The sequence below is a fragment of the Molossus molossus genome, unplaced genomic scaffold (assembly GCF_014108415.1).
Source record: "Molossus molossus isolate mMolMol1 unplaced genomic scaffold, mMolMol1.p scaffold_m16_p_5, whole genome shotgun sequence".
NCBI lineage: Eukaryota > Metazoa > Chordata > Mammalia > Chiroptera > Molossidae > Molossus > Molossus molossus.
Genome location: NW_023425388.1, coordinates 60067864 through 60084388, shown reverse-complemented (window position 1 = coordinate 60084388; position 16525 = coordinate 60067864). Strand labels below are relative to the sequence as shown.

The following is a 16525-nucleotide window of genomic DNA, read 5'->3' as shown; positions in this document are numbered from 1 at the left end:
ACCCAGGCCGTGACACTGGCCAGAAGTCCCTGAATTTCAAGATGTCAGTACTGGGAGGAGAGTGGAGGAAGGGGGGATATAAATGGGGCTCAAGAAAACTTTTGGAGGTGACAGATGTGCCCAGTATCTTTTTTTTTTAATCCTCACCCAAGGACATTTTTCCATTTTTTGTTCAGATAGAGTGGGAGGGAGAGACAGAGAGAGAAACATCGACGTGAAAGGGACACATCAAGTGGTTGCCACCCACACGACCCAACCAGGGCTGGGGACAAACTGCAACCGAGGCATGTGCCCTTAGTGGGAACTGAATCCGGGTTTCTCTGGACCGCAGGCCGACACTCTACCGCTGAGCCAAACCAGCCAGGGCCCAGTATCTTGATTGTGGTATTCACAGCTACATGTGCCCAAACTTGCCCAATCATACACCTTCAGTAAGTCCAGTTTAGTCAATTATGTGTCCACAAAGCTGTTAAAAAAATCACAAAACAGAGGAGTGATCATTTTTATTACATATGCATGTTGATAGAAGAAAGACTGGAAGGACGTTCCCCAACATGTCAATAGTGGTTAGTTCTGGGTTGCGCAGTAACAGAAATTTTCACTATCCTCTGTGTTTTTTATAGATCTGTAAAAATGAGCAACAGTTGTGCCGAAGGGTGTATTCTGGGCACATGGCGGGTGCCCAGAATGGTTGGGCCACAGTAACTGATGCAACCAGCCCTGGGCTGGAAAAGCCAACCCTGCAGCGACTGTCTGGGTTGAATCTCAGCTCTGCCAATTGTTTTTTGTTTTTGTTTTTGTTTTTTGCAGTTTTATAACTTTATTCGACAATCAACAGTTAGTTTTCATCCACATTAACTGTTTGTAGATTTCTGAAAGTGGTAACAGGTACATAGGTAACCAATGTATAGAGTTTATTTGTTGACTCTTCATCCTCATGATTTCTGCACAACCGCACCCGGATGTAGTGCGGCACGTTCCTTATGCTCCAGCCCAGATCGCATTGCTCAGCCTGGTGTGTACATCTGTAGGTCCCTCCCCCTCATGGCAAATATCCAGACCACCTTGAGTGTTCGAGGGACACGCTTCTTGAAACCCACTCCATGGACGCGCTTGTGAATGTGCATGGTGTATTCTCTGGTCACCACCGCACTGATGGCAGAACGGCCCTTCTTCTCCTCCCACCCTTCTTCTCCTCCCACCCTTCTTCTCCTCCCACCCTTCTTCTCCCACCCTTCTTCTTCTCCCACCCTTCTTCTCCCACCCTTCTTCTTCTCCCACCCTTCTTCTCCCACCCTTCTTCTCCCACCCTTCTTCTTCTCCCACCCTTCTTCTACCACCCTTCTTCTCCTCCCACCCTTCTTCTCTCCCACCCTTCTTCTCCCACCCTTCTTCTCCCACCCTTCTTCTCCCACCCTTCTTCTCCTCCCACCCTTCTTCTTCTCCCACCCTTCTTCTCCCACCCTTCTTCTCCCACTCTTCTTCTCCTCTCACGCTTCTTCTTCTCCCACCCTTCTTCTCCCACCCTTCTTCTTCTCCCACCCTTCTTCTCCCACCCTTCTTCTTCTCCCACCCTTCTTCTCCCACCCTTCTTCTTCTCCCACCCTTCTTCTCCCACCCTTCTTCTTCTCCCACCCTTCTTCTTCTCCCACCCTTCTTCTCCCACCCTTCTTCTTCTCCCACCCTTCTTCTCCCACCCTTCTTCTTCTCCCACCCTTCTTCTCCCACCCTTCTTCTCCCACTCTTCTTCTCCTCCCACCCTTCTTCTCCCACCCTTCTTCTCCTCCCACCCTTCTTCTTCTCCTCCCACCCTTCTTCTCCCACCCTTCTTCTCCTCCCACCCTTCTTCTTCTCCTCCCACCCTTCTTCTCCCACCCTTCTTCTCCTCCCACCCTTCTTCTTCTCCTCCCACCCTTCTTCTCCCACCCTTCTTCTCCTCCCACCCTTCTTCTCCCCCCACCCTTCTTCTCCTCCCACCCTTCTTCTCCTCCCACCCTTCTTCTCCTCCCACCCTTCTTCTCCTCCCACCCTTCTTCTACTCCCACCCTTCTTCTCCTCCCACCCTTCTTCTCCTCCCACCCTTCTTCTCCTCCCACCCTTCTTCTCCTCCCACCCTTCTTCTCCTCCCACCCTTCTTCTCCTCCCACCCTTCTTCTCCCACCCTTCTTCTCCTCCCACCCTTCTTCTCCTCCCACCCTTCTTCTTCTCCCAACCTTCTTCTTCTCCCAACCTTCTTTGCAGGAGCCATTATGCCGGCTGAGTTGGAAAGAAAGCTCAGCTCTGCCATTTGTTGCTTGAGCTAGGTGCTTGACCATTTGGTGCCTCAGTCTACCCAATTACAATATAGAGATGATTGTAGAAGCCCCTGAAGGTTCCTGAGAGCCTCAGGGAGTTCACAGAGGTGTCTGGGAGTTCGCAGAGGTGTCTCTGAGCAGTGTCCCCACAGCACAGCTGGGATTGGGTGAGCAGTAGCTGCTATGCCCTCCCTGTCTTAGCTTCAATGTTGTAAAAAGAATAGAATTGACTTTAAAAAAAGTATTATCTTTTTTTAAGATAAAAAATAAAGAAAGTTGCCCTGGCCAGTGTAGCTCAGTTGGCTGGAGCACCATCCTGTACAACAAAAGGTGGCGGGTTCAATACCCAGTCAGGGCATATACCAAGGTTGTGGGTTTGATCCCTAATGGGGGTATGTACGGGAGGCAGCTGATCAATGTTGCTCTTTCACATGGATGTTTCTCTCTCTCTCCCTTCCTCTTTCTTTCTTTCTCTTTTTTTATCCCCACCCGAGGACATCTTTCCATTTTTTGTTCAGGTAGAGTGAGAGGGAGAAAGAGGAAGAGAGAGAGAAAGAAACATCGACGTGTAAGGGACACATCGAGTGGTCGCCACCCACACGACCCAACCAGAGCCGGGGACAAACTGCAACCGAGGGACATGCCCTTAGCGGGAACCGAAACCAGGTCTCTCTGGACCGCAGGCCGACGCTCTAACCGCTGAGCCAAACCGGCCAGGGTTCCCTTCTTTCTTAAATCAATAAAAACATATCCTCAGATGAGGTGAGGATTTAAAAAAGAAAGAAAACAGAAAGCCATTCTGGAATCGAAAGTTTTGAGGTTTCTCTTACTCAATACCAGAAATCTCTGGCTTGGACCAACAGTAACCACCATCCGTGGACCTCCATATGCCCCACTAACAAGTGTGGCCCCTCCCACTCCTCCTGCACATCCCACCTCCCTTCCCTGACCCCCTGGTGTGAATTAGCCCCACTGGCTTCTCCTGCAGCTGCTCTGGGGGCAGAGGCCATACCTCCCACTTCCTTCCCTTGTTTGTTCCTTTCCTGCAGACACCTGCCCTGCCTGCACGCCCCATGCCCAGCTCAAACTTTGGCCTGGCCTCCCTTCGGGGGTCTGAATGCTATCCTTAACTGCTTTCGTCTGCTACACTGAGTTACTGATCACTTCCCTGAGCCTCAGTTTCTTCATCTGTCTATTGGGGCTCCTTACTCCTTCCCCACCTGGCTCACAGGGGCGTGTGCTTTGTAGTTTGTGCATTAAGCTGTACATGACACAGGTAAGACCACATTTTCCTCAGTTGGCACCAGTGCCCTAGGAAGAGGACAGCCCACCCTCTACCTAAAGGTGGGTTCAGCCTCTGGGAATGGTCACACATGTCATTGTGACCACCATTCTATGGTCAGTCTTCCGGTTTCATTGAAATCATCTGCCGATTGGTCACTGAAGCTTCCTCAAGCAAGCTCCCTCTCTTCCCCCTCAGGGGGCTTCCTTGAGGCCAAGGCCACCCATTCATCTCTGCCCCCTCCTTTTATTTTCACCCAACAATCCACACCTTTCGTGAGGCTAGCTCCTCATATGCACTCATTACTTGTTTGTTAGTTTAATTTCAACGAGCATGTGTGTCTCTGGCAATTGCAGGCATGAGCTGAAGCTATTAAACTTTTTTTTATTATTATTTATTTTTTATCCTCACCTGAGGACATTTTTCCATTTTTTGTTCAGATAGAGTGGGAGGGAGAGAGAGACAGAGAAACATCAACGTGAAAGGGACACATTGAGTGGTTGCCACCGGCACAACCCAACCAGGACAGGGGACAAAATGCAACAGAGGTACATGCCCTTAGCGGGAACCGAATCTGGGTCTCTCTGGACTGCAGGCCGATGCTCTAACCGCTGAACCAAACCAGCCAGGGCGAAGCTATTAAACTTTCTAGTGACAACAGAACAAAGTCAGAGGGGCAGGTTAGCAACAAAGCATACCAAAGGTAAAGTACACCCTAATGACTCTTAAAGAGGCACCAGGGCAAAAGATCTGAGATGGCCACTCAAGTAGGAAGGTCCCCTGACCCCAAGGTGTGTGTGTCGGGCGGGGGGCGGGGAGGACTGTAGCTAGGACAGTGTCTGTGTGGCTGGTGGGTGGGTGTAGGTGCATTTGTGGAATGTATAGCTTTCCTTTGACTCAAATCCTTCTCACCTACTCTCAGATTGGGTAAAAGCCTCTTAAAGGTCCATTCTAGGTCAGATCAATGGCTAAAAGAACCTGGGGTGGGTGGAGATATGAGTTATTTAGTTCTTCCCACTGGTTCTGGGCCCTTAGGGTGGCCAGTCTGCCTGTCTTTTGTTTCTGCCTGGTTCTCCTTCTCACCATCCCCCTTCCCTAATCCCCAGTCAGCCTTGCTATCTGCCCTGCCACAGGCGTGAAGTCAGCAGTCTAGTTCAACTGTTTCTGGTCGGAAGACAAGTCCCTGCCTGGGACAGCTCACCAAAAGAGTGAACTCTGAATCGTCCGCCCAGAGCTCCACGGCCCTCTGGCTCAGTGGTCCTGGGATGGGCCCTCTCTCCAGGCCCCACCACCCTGCTGAAGGTCGGTCATGGCCATTGACTTGCTCCTTCATTCCCTCACTGACTGACCTTGGGCAACTTGCCTCTTCTCTCTGCCTGTTTCTGCCTCCACGAAACACAGTAACACCTACGCAGGACTGCTGTGAGCATTGCATGGGAAAACATCCTTCCCCACACTTCAGTCATTCCATTTCCCATCACAATTGTTACCATGTCTGCACATCACCAGCTCTATTTTTAATTTGGTTTTTGTCACTAAATCAACTTTTCATCTCACTTTATAAAAAATATACTTTGCTAAAGAACACAGAGCTCCTACAATAAATAGATCAATATACACAGCCTCTCTTGTTCCTTCAAATCAACCCGTTAAAAAACCCCTGTCTCCAAATCCTTCCATTCTTGGTCAGGTTGGGCCATTTTTGGGCTAGCTATATTCTTTCCTAATAGTCATTACAATAAATGCTTAATTATTAAGACACAAAGTCCTGCGGGCTGTTGCCCGCCCCAGGCGGGTGGGCAGTGACTGTGGGCCGTGGGGGAACCTCTGCCTGGGGGGAGTCACTGGCCACTTGGAGAGCCAGGACCAGGGCCCTCTACACCCCCTGCCTCACGCCCGCCCCTATGAGGAGACAAAGGAACACAGGGAACAAGACGCCCTGGGCCTGACTGCTTCAGGCCACTGTCACCGCACACACCTCCCGCCACTTGGTGCCGGGGAACGGTTGCCTGAGAGGCCGAGACCAGGGCAAGGCGTGCGGGCCGAGCTGCACTCAGCCCAGCTCGGGCCTCTGCAGCTGTGTGGCAGGCAGCGCCTGACTCCAGGAGCTCAGAGTGGCCGGTCCTCACGAGGATGTAAGTGTTTGGGGACTGGAGCTTTATCTCTTCAAAACAAGTCAACTAAGCCGCGCACTGAGGCCTGCACGTAGCGATCCTGAACCGAGCTCCGCACCTGCAGTGCCGAGACACTTTCCACCCTCCGCTGGGTGCCTCGCAGCACTGTGAAGTCAGCTGTCCCCGCTGGGGGACAGGGGCTGGTTCTGCAAGGGGCAGGAGAGAATAACAGAACGAATCTAGTGGGGTGCTAGCCATAGTTATAAGAAATGTGGCACATCCTTGCTCTGCTCATTGCGATTGCTTTGTTTTGATGAAAGAAAGGCCCTTCTGACATGGCTGGGAGCTGTACACCCTGGGAATTTACCTCGGGAATGCTGTCCACCTCCTTATCTGAGAACAAGGGGAAACTGCTCAGCATCCTGGGAAGACTAACAACCTCGGAGCCCTGGAGGCGGTGCACTGGAGACAACCCTTCTAGCCAAGCCCACATTACTTCCCCAGGCCTGTAACCACTGACTGTTTCATCCATATTATTCCTTTCTTCCTACCTGCCCTTCCCCCACATGGCTACCCAATATAAGCTACCAGCTATCAAGGGAGTTCCGAGCAGATTTTTCAGGGATGACCCGCTCCTCTCCCATACTTGTCTCTGCTTAATTGGCTCAAGTAGTGACAGGCAGCCCAGACCCCTTCATTGTTCGGTTTCAGTTCTAGGATCCCCGCGGATACCAAAATCCTTGGATGCTCAAGTCCCTTATATAATATGTAGTATTTGCATGTAACCTACACACATTCTCCCATATACTTTAAAACAGCTCTACATTACTTATAATGCCTAGCACAATGTAAATGATATGCAAATAGTTGTTATACTGTATTGTTTGGGGAATAATGACAAGGAAAAAAGTTTGTACATGTTCAGTACAGATGCAACGATCTTATAAGGGCCCAACTACATAGTACATGTCAACAACAATGAAACTTTCTGTCTTTCAATCTGAGTTTGGTTGAATCTGCAGACGCGGAACTCACAGATACAAAGGGCCAGCTATATAGTCAGGGCAACTCCACAACTGTTACCCCAGTTCATAGATGAGGAGACAGGGGTTAAGAGAGTAAGACATGAACCCCGAGGACAATGTGGAGTGGGAGGCAGTGTGGATATTTGCTGGATACCCATTTTGTGCCAGCACATTTCCATACCTACCTCGTTTGGTCCTTGGGACAATCCTGTGAGGTGTGATGTAGTAGCGAAATAAGCCAGGCAGAGAATCCGCCGAGATGTAGCAGATTTGAATTTATTAGGAATTATAGGCAGCCCCCAACTACCAATCAGGTTATACTTCAAGATGTTGTCAAAGGCATTTTCCCACTGAAAATATTATCATGGTATTTAGGTGTTCAGCCTACTCCAAAGAGGGCCAGTTAACCCACAATATTCCAGAATTCTTCAGTATGATCAGGGGCCTGAGAACAAGGGCAGAAGCAACTCTGCCAGGGTGATTTTCAAGGGAAAAGGAATGTGATTCTAACAGGCAGACTCAGACATGGTTTAACCCCCCACCGAGACATACAAAATTCTGGCAGTAGGGCCAGAGTGGGGTCTACAGTCACTGGAAACCCTCCTCCGTCCTTGGAAGAGCAGCTTAGGGTTCCGGCTGCTTTGGACTTATGACAAGACAGCCGGTCCCAATCCCGGAGCCCCACTTCCCAGCTGTGTGCCTGGGTGTGGTTCTTTCCCTCTCTGAGCCTCACCTCTTCCTCCATGAGGTGATAATCAAACTTCCCACCCAGAGCAGCTGTGGAGGAGGGCTCAGCAAACACCTACAGAACAGCTCACACACTGTGTCTGGCACAAGGGGGACAGGTAATCCATACGTGCTACCTCCCCGCCTGGCCGGCTCCCTCATTTCCCAACTGAGGCTGAGGCAGCAGCTCTGGCCTCAGCCCCCTCTGTCCGGGGTTACCAGGCTGCAATATTTCCTGATTCGAAACGGGTGTAAAGAGATGAGAGGCATGATTCTAATTTGAGATCAGAGCGGAACAGCTGGTCAGGCTGTGGGTGGCTTCTCCTTCCCATCTGTGGAGCCATCCAGGAGAGGGGCCTGCAGTGGGGGTGGGCACAGCTCCCAAAGCAAAGCAGAGTAGCCCTAGCCAGGCCATTGAAACTGCCTTCACCCCTTAGTCAAATGTTCCCAGGTCGCATCAGAGCTGGAGGAGCTCCAGGTGTGGTTCCACTCTCGTTTCACAGATGAGGGAAAAGGCCCGGACAGGGGAAGGGCTGTAGACACAGCCAGGCACAGGGAGAGCTGGGCCTAGAACTCAGATGTCCCAACACCCAAACCCGAAGCTAGAATCTCCCTAATTAGGAAACACTTGCTCGTGACCATGAGCATTTGATGAATTTGCTTTTAGTCTTTTAAAAATACATATGTCATTTTAAACTAACAATTATGCTATATAAGAACATATTATTATTATTTTTATTGTTTTGTTTCCTTTATTGATTTTTTAGAGAGAAAGAGAGAGGGAGAGAGAGAGATAGAAACATTGATGAGAGAGAACATCGATTGGCCGCCTCCTACATGCCCCCCACTGGGGATCAGGCCAACAACCTGGGCATGTGTCCTGACCGGGAATCGAACTGGCGACCTCTTGATGCATGGGGTCGACACTCAACCACTGAGCCACGCTGGCAGGACTGAACATATTATTTTTTTTAATTAATTTCAGGACCTCCTAGATACATTGTGGTTATTTATTTATTTTAATCCTCACCCAAAGACATTTTTCCATTTTTTGTTCAGATAGAGTGGGAGGGAGAGAGAGAGAGAAACATCAACGTGAAAGGGACACATCGAGTGGTTGCCACCCACATGACCCAACCAGGGCCAGGGACAAATTGCAACGAGGTACGTGCCCCCAGTGGGAACCAAACCCAGCTTTCTCTGGACCGCAGGCCGACGCTTCAACCGCTGAGCCAAACTGGCCAAGGCTACATTGTGGTTATTTAGTCTTCGTTGAATTGAGTGAGTGAGTGAATGAATGAATGAATGAATGAATGCTTATTCCCACTATCCCATTTTAGGCCTCAGACTTTTTGTCAGCTCCTCCCTGGATGACAGCAGTAAGCCCTTGATTGGTCCCCCTCTAGATGTCCCTTCATCCGGTGCCCGCCCTCTTGACCCTCACACAGTTCTGTTGGAGGCAGTGGGAACAGTACCAGGTGTTCGACTGTAGGGTCAGACTGGACCTATGTTCAGCAACCTCGGTACTTGAGTTCTGGCTAGGAAAGAATTCAGAGCCAAGACTCAAACTATAAGAGAATATTTATTTGGAAAATCACAGAGGTAGAAGAAGTAATTGTCGAAGAAATGGACTTAGGAAACAAGTTATAGAAATAAAGGAAGAGCCCTTGGAGCTTAGAAGTGAGGAAGGTAAAGGTGATGTGCCTGGGGTCGGGGTGGTGGTGGTGGGACACTGGTGTGCTCCTGGGAGGGAGAGGGCACTGGGTTCTCTGTCCCAGGGTTTTTTGTGTGGTTTTTTAAAAAAAAAATTTTTTCTTTATTGATTTTAGAGAGAGAGGATGGGAGAGGGAGAGAGGGATAGAAACACGGATGAGAGAGAACATCATTTGGCCACCTCCTGCATGCCCGGCACTGGGGATTGGGCCCACAATCTGGGCATGTGCCCTGACTGGGAATTGAACCAGTGACCTCTTGGTGTCTGGGTCGATGCTCAACCATTAAGTCACCACTGGCCAGGCTGTCCTAAGGGTTTTGAGGGGAGAGATTTTAAAGGAGGTCCCAGGGCAAGATCTCAGTTCAGCCACTTTCCAGGTGTGTCCTTTCAGGGTCTAGATCTCCACTGATTGATTGGTCCGCACCAGGGCAGGGGGTCATTAGTCAGTGCAACCCATGGGGTCACTTGCTGGCTTTGCTGCTTTTCTGGGCCTGGAGCTGAAATACAACTGAGGCCTAGATGTTATCTCTAGGGAGGAAGGGTCAGGATTCCGGACTGCATGGCCAATGATATGCTAGGGGAGGAAAGGTCACCCTGGTGGTGATTGATTGTCCTTCGCTAGGCACCTGGGGCTTCTCACTCTGGTGACCTGGCCCATGGTCCTTGCTCTGCTCAAGTCTGTCTAACTGCCTACTGGAGGACAAGGAGGACACGCAAGGCTGCTTAGGAGAGTCCTCTAATCCTGCTCCTTTCTTGGTCAAGCTTAGCTTTGGGACAGCCTTGAACTGGGCTTGGGACAGGTGTGAGATACCACATGCCCTCTCCCCTGGATCCAGGCCCTGGCACCCTGCTCAGCTGTTCCCACACTAACAAGTGCTCCTCTTGTTCAATCACTGGTTTTGCTTCTGCTTTTCCTCTCCGTTCCCCCCAGTGCTGGGGCTGGGAAAGACCCGAGCCTCTGGTGGGACTCCAGGCGAATAACTCAGTCACGGAAAATTAAGGCCAACTTGACGGTGGGAATCCTTTCACAAGGTATGTCTATCAAATCGTCACACTGCACACTTTAAGTATCTCAAAGTTTTACTTGTCAATTATATCTTAAGAAAGCTGAAAAAATGAAGGAGAAAACCAAGGCCAGAGCATGGGGCACAGGCAGGGCCTGAGGGCCTGAAGGGGAAGCTTGGCCAGCCTGGCACTGCTGAGGGCAGGGGATGAGTGAGCTCTCCAAGAGGGGGGCAGGCCCTGAGGACGGCACCTGGAGGAGTCCTGGTAGAAGGTGAGAGTCAGGAGGAGAGTAAAGAGGGTGTCTGATCCCGAGGTCGAGAGTAAGGAGGTTTTCGAGAAAGAGGGTGTAGTCAACAGTGTCAACGCAGCTAAGGATGGAAGATGGGGCCTCCACTTCCCAAGGAGGATGTGCACTGACCCTCTCCTGAGATGCAAGCTGGGCTGTGATCAGAGACCCTCAGGCTGAATCTGCTGCTAAGGAAACCTCCCGGGGAGGCTGGATGGGTGTGGACCCTCCGCCAAACCCCAGGGAAAAGTGAGCAGACACAGGGTGGGACGGAAACCAAACAAACGGCTCCTTTAAAGCCACCTGAAATCCGTGTTTCAGGAATGTTTGGTTTTGGCTTTTTTCCTGCAGCAGGATATTTAAAGAAAACAAATCTTTTAAAGCTTCAACTCCAAAGCAAAGAGCCTTCTGTGTGCCTACTCCTGGTCTCTGCTTCAAGAACAAACCTCCTTTACTCTTTGGTCTGGACTGTGTCCAAGGCAGACAGAAACTCCTGGCCAAGATGGGTGCAGCCCAAGTCCCTGCTCAGGGTTCAGAATGAGCCTGGCACAATCAGACCTTGAGGCCTTTCAGAGGCCAGGTGCCTGGGGTGGCTAACGTATGGCGGTGCCAGCTGGGAGCTGAGGGCCACGTTCCTGCCCCGAACCCAAGTCCAGCCAGCTCTTCCCCTGGGGCAGATACCTGGGGAAGAGAGGGAGTTGAGGAGTCACCCAAGGAAGGTGACCCAGGCTTAGTCTGTCTGGGACTTAAAATAAGATGGCACACCTTCAGCCTTGGCCACTTTCAAATGATTCAAATCCAGAGTCTGCAAAAGGAGGCCCAAGGAGCGGAGGTGGAAACAAAAGGAAAAGGGAGTTACTTCTGCCAGGCTCCCAAGCGCCCATCTGGCCCTCCACTGCTCCCTTCACAGCGCCCCCACACCCACCCAGCGCCGGCCTGCACGAGGAAGTAAAACCCACAGGGTCTTCCCACGGAGATCGTGTGACCCCACAGAGCTGCGAGGGAGGGAGGCTTTTGTTTCCCTTTGCAGATGTGGTGACATTGGCGCTGAGGGACTAGGGGCTTTTCCAGAGCCACAGCCACCAGGAAGCCGCAGAGCCTGCTTTTCCAACCCAGGTCTCCTCTCCCCACAGGCTCCACTGCCCAGCCAAGGGAAAGGCAAGAGGGAGCCTGCCTTTCCATCGGTCAGTGCCTGACCAGCGGATGTCTAGAAACTACTGGGCAGGGGGCTTTCCCAGCCCAGATGGCCAAAGGTCCTACCCAGGGGTTAGCACCCTTGCTTGGTGACCTAATGCCCTCCACCCTCACTATTAGGGGACAGATAGGTTCAGGCAAAGGACCCTAATGGGCCATGGAAGATGTACTGCCCAGGGCCCTGTCCACCTCAGGGCTTGTCCTCAGACCTGGGACCTTCCTCCCTGGTCACTGAGCCACGGATTTCCAGGCAGTCAAGGCAGGAGTAGCCCTGAGGATCATTCAGAAAACTGTGCTTGCCAACAGGGAGATGGAGGCCCACCTGTCCAGCGCCACACCCAGAAAAGGAACAGCACCTTCCTCACAAGCTGTTTTGAGGAGTACATGAGATAATACAAGCAAAGCATTTAGCCCACAGTAAGCATTCAAACTGAATTATCACACTGTTGTGATTTTACCCACGGGAACCAAGTTACTAGGCCTCCAAGAGAGGGAGGAGTCAGCCCAGGCCTCCAATCCATCTGGCCTCCCACGGCGGTGACAGCAAGGCTGAGGAGCAGGAGACCTGGGTCTGAGCCCTGCCTGGCCCCTCACTACACTGGTGACCTGGAAAAGCCCCGTGGAACCTCTCCCCTGGTTTTCTTCTCACCGAGAAATAAACTCGTCCGTCAGTAGGCCCTTTCCAGTTTGGTAATCCCTGATTTCATCAGCAAACCACCCGACCAGACAGCCGCTGGGAGAAGGGGGATGCCTGGCGAGGAGGAGGAAGCCCAGGACAGAGACAAAGGCGCCCTGTGCAGGCCTGGCCCCGAGCTCCATGGTTTCCATATTCAGGCCCAGGGGCTTCCAGGAATCAGAGTTCAAAGTTAATACTTGAAAGTCGTTAGACAGTTTACTGTGCGTTCCTGGAAGCCGTGGTTCAGGAGAGGTGGGTGGGGGCAGAGTGGCAGCAGGAAGAGCCTGAAAGGCAGTGAGGAGGAGGAGGAGGAGGAGGAGGAGGAGGAGGAGGAACGAGGGAGAGAAAGCAGACAGGCGAAGGTGAGCGGGGCGAGGCAGACAGGCAGGAGAGACGTGGGGTGGGCAGGCTGGGCCACAGCTGTGGGCAGTGGCTGGCAGTGTGGCCCAGACACAGGGCTCATAACACCATAGCTTGTGACTTCCTGCAGCCTGGGGCACTCTGCCCCACCACAAAACAGAGACGACAAGATGTTTTCTTTTTTGTTAATCCTCACCCCCAGGATATTTTTTTTCCATTGATTTTTAGAGATTGGGAGAGAGAAGGATGAGAGAGAGAGAGAGAAACATTAATGACAGAGACACATGGACCTGTTGCCTCCCACACGCACCCCAACCAAGGCCAGGGATCAAACCTGCAACTTAGGTACGTGCCCTTGACCAGGAATCGAACCTGAGACCCTCTGGTGTGCAGGCCAGCGCTCTAACCACTGAGCAACCGGCCAGGGCAACATGTGCTTTCTTATTTATTTATTCATTTTTTAATTAATTAATTTTTGTTACAGATGTTTCTCCTTTGTCCCCCACTGATTCCTCTCTCCCCCTTCCTCCCTGCCCTGTCCCCAGTTTATTGTCCATGTCCACTGTTCATGCATACATGCATATAAGTTCTGTGGTTTATCTCTCCCCCACCATCCCCCTCTTTAGGGGATTGTCAGTCTGTACCCCACTTCCACGTCTCTGGGACTACCCCGTTCCTCAGACTGTTATGTTCATTATATTCCACAAATAAGTGAGATATGAAACTTGTCTTTCTCTGTTTGGCTTGTTTCACTTAGGATGATACTTTCCAGGTCCCTCCATGTAGTCTCAAAGGATAACACGTGCTTTCTTAACAGGAACTCCCTCACCGTGTGGGAGGGCAAGCCCTTGGGTAATCATCTTGCTGCTCCCTGGGAGACTCAGCCCACACCTCCATTCCCCTTTGGCCTGAGACAGCAATGTTGCTTGATTTCCTGTAAAGTCTCACCACAGCTCCCCTGTGAGCAGCGTTCTTCACCGTCACTGATGGCCACTAGGAAACCCACACCAAACAGGCAGGAGCATCCCCATGTGCCCGGCAGCCTGAGGCCCCTGGATCATCCAGCAGCCTCGATTAGGCACCTGCCACGTGACGGTGCTCATGCCACACTTCACATGCCCGCACGGCGAACCCTCGTGATGGCGCTATGAGATGCAATTATTTATCTTCGGCGGAAAAACCAGGCAGCCTGGCTCCAGAGCCCATGTCGTACCCAGGGCTGTAAGCGGAGGTAGAACTGCCCACGAAGCACAGTGGTAAGGGCCAACGCGGTTCTGGCTCTGCCTTGCAGAAGCAGTGTGACCTTGGGGAAGTGGCTTGTTTGCTCAGTGTTAGTTTTCTCATCTTGAAATTGAGAAGAACAGCCTCAGAGGGTTGTTGGGAAGATAAAAGGAGATCTTCAAACCACCTGGCACAGGACCTGACATGGAAGGTGCCCAATAAAAGTTTTGTTGCCCAGTTTGGGGCCCTGGCAAACCCCTAGCCCAGAGCCATGTCTCTCCAGCCACATTCCACATGTACTAAATAGGAGGACACGGCGCTGATGGAGCATCACCCGGTGCCTGGTGCTGTGCCCAGGTGCCCAGGAGGGTCAGCCAGCAAGGGCCTGTGCTCTGTGAGGTTAGGGGTCTGGCCCCTGATCTCAGGACACCGCTGCAACCTCTTCTGCCCCATCAGCCACTGCCTTGCCCCACCCTCAGCCACCTGCAGGGCCCTTTGGGTGAGGCGGGCAGGGCAGAGCAGGGCAGGGCAGGGCTGAGTGGGAGGCAGCAGCGTCATTATCGTCATTATCGCTCCCAGCACAGGGCTGGAGACAGAGTTAAGCCTGGCCTTCTTATCAGCTTCCCAAGCCTTGTGCAGAAATACAGGGCCTGGCTCTGAGGCATGGGGGCTGGAAGGCAGGGCCCTGTGGTGCCTGCCCAAGTCCCGCCTCCCCCACCCCCTTCCCCGAAATGGTCCTGAGCAGGAACGGGAGAGACGGCCCGGGAAAGGGAGAGTGCCACAGGCCGTGGAGACCGTGCCATCCTAAGCAATCCCTTTCCCCTCTAGTTCCCATCTGTCACCTTGGGAGTGAAGGGGCAGCTCGAAGAGGTGACCCCGGAGTCCTTGCTAGCTCTAAAGAGTTCGGATCTTGTGACCATCTGTCAAGTAACCATGATCATTATGTTTATAGATGATGAAACTGAGGCCAAGCAGAGAGGAGAGACTTGCTCCTAGAGCACTAGTTGGTGGCAGAGTTGACTCTCTGGAAGACCTATGGAGGAAAGGTCTGGAGGTAATAAAGGGGTGGCTGCTTCTGGGCTCCCCTTCCCAGGGTCCAACCTCCTCCATCAGGTTCCAGCAGTGGGCTGGGACCTCTCGGAGGGGCTCCAGACTTCTGGGCACCTGGTGGCCCTGCTGGGTCACTCCCTGCCTGTGGCCCAAGGGAAAGCAGGGATAGCATGGCTTCATGATGTGTGGAGGGTAGATTCATCAGTGGACCCTGATAACACCCCCTCCTTTTATCAGTGGGCCCAAGACTTCCAGAGATGTCTGAGAACCAATGCTAGTTCAGCAGAAATGGGGAGGGGTCAGAAAGGAAGGTGGGTGCAGCTCCACTGAGACCTCTAGCCTGGCAAGAAAGAATATCTGAGAAGGGCCCGATGCATAATAGAAAGGGAGTAGGGGTCAAAAGAGGTAGGCTAGGTCTCACCCCTAGAGGCGCAGAAATCCTAGAAATCTCAGGCTGGTAGGGACCAGCGAGACCTGGAATCTACTACATCCCAGAGCAGGAGGGATGGTGACCTCCTCTGAGAATCTGAGAAAAGTTATGTCTGTGCCCAGCGCAGAAACGGAGGCCCAGGCTGTCAAAGGACATGACTCACTTGACTTAGGACTTGGAAGGCCTTGCCTGAGACTAGGTGAATCCCCTATGCTTTAATCCCCTGGTATTAAAGAGAAAACCACAGGCTCAAAATGGCATCAGCAGTGCTAAAACCTCACGACACTAAGCCTAGATTTAGTACCTGTTCTAACTGCAGTTTCAACCTCTCCCAGAAATGTAATCTTAACCAGTCTGACATTTTCTGGTTGGGCACCAATGACATAATCTGTCATGTAGGCCCTCTCCATCCCCCAAAGAAATAAAAGGCAATCTAAATGACAAAAACCTTTCCATCCCCTCCCCCACCCCACCCCCGCAAAAGACATTCAGGCCCCAAAATAATCTTTTCTTTTGCCAACAGCACCCTTGCCCCACCCTTCTTCCTATAAAAACCTTCCATTTTGTACCACCCCTCAGAGCACCCTTCTAGTTGCCAGATGGGATGCTGGACAATTCATGAAGCATTGAATAAATCTATTAGACCCTGGCCAATGTGGCTCAGTTGGCTGGGCATCATCCTGAGCACCGAAAAGTTGCCAATTATTCAATTCTTGGTCAGGGCACAATGCCTGGGTTTCAGCTAGATCCCCAATCAGGAGGCAGCTGATTGATGTTCTCACATTTGATATTTCTCTCTCTGGCTCTCCCTCTTCCTTTCTCTCTCTCTAAAAATCAATAAAAAGTCTTGACATTTTTCAATTTATTTTATGTTTGTATTGATTTTTTAGAGACAGAGGAAGAAAGAGATAGAAACATGGATGAGAGACAAACATCGATCAGCTGCCTCCGGCATCCCACCCCCACTCCCTGGGGATCGAGCCCACAACCCGGGCATGTGCCCTGACCAGGAATCGAACCGGGACCTCTCAGTCCATAGGACTGTGCTCAATCCACTGAACCACACCGGCCAAGCAAAGACATTTTTTAAATTAAAAAATAAACAAAGCAAAATAGATCTTCAAGTTTACCCAACTGAATTTTTTTAA

At 51.5% G+C, this 16525-nt stretch overlaps 1 long non-coding RNA gene across 1 annotated transcript; it reads left to right on the top strand.

Annotated features, from left to right (window-relative positions):
- The first annotated feature begins 14599 nt into the window (after positions 1 to 14599).
- On the top strand, positions 14600 to 16316 carry LOC118617732. The gene is made up of 3 exons (XR_004956847.1): positions 14600 to 14767; positions 14850 to 14951; positions 16268 to 16316. It is a non-coding gene; the product is annotated as an uncharacterized LOC118617732 (long non-coding RNA).
- Positions 16317 to 16525: the final 209 nt, after the last annotated feature.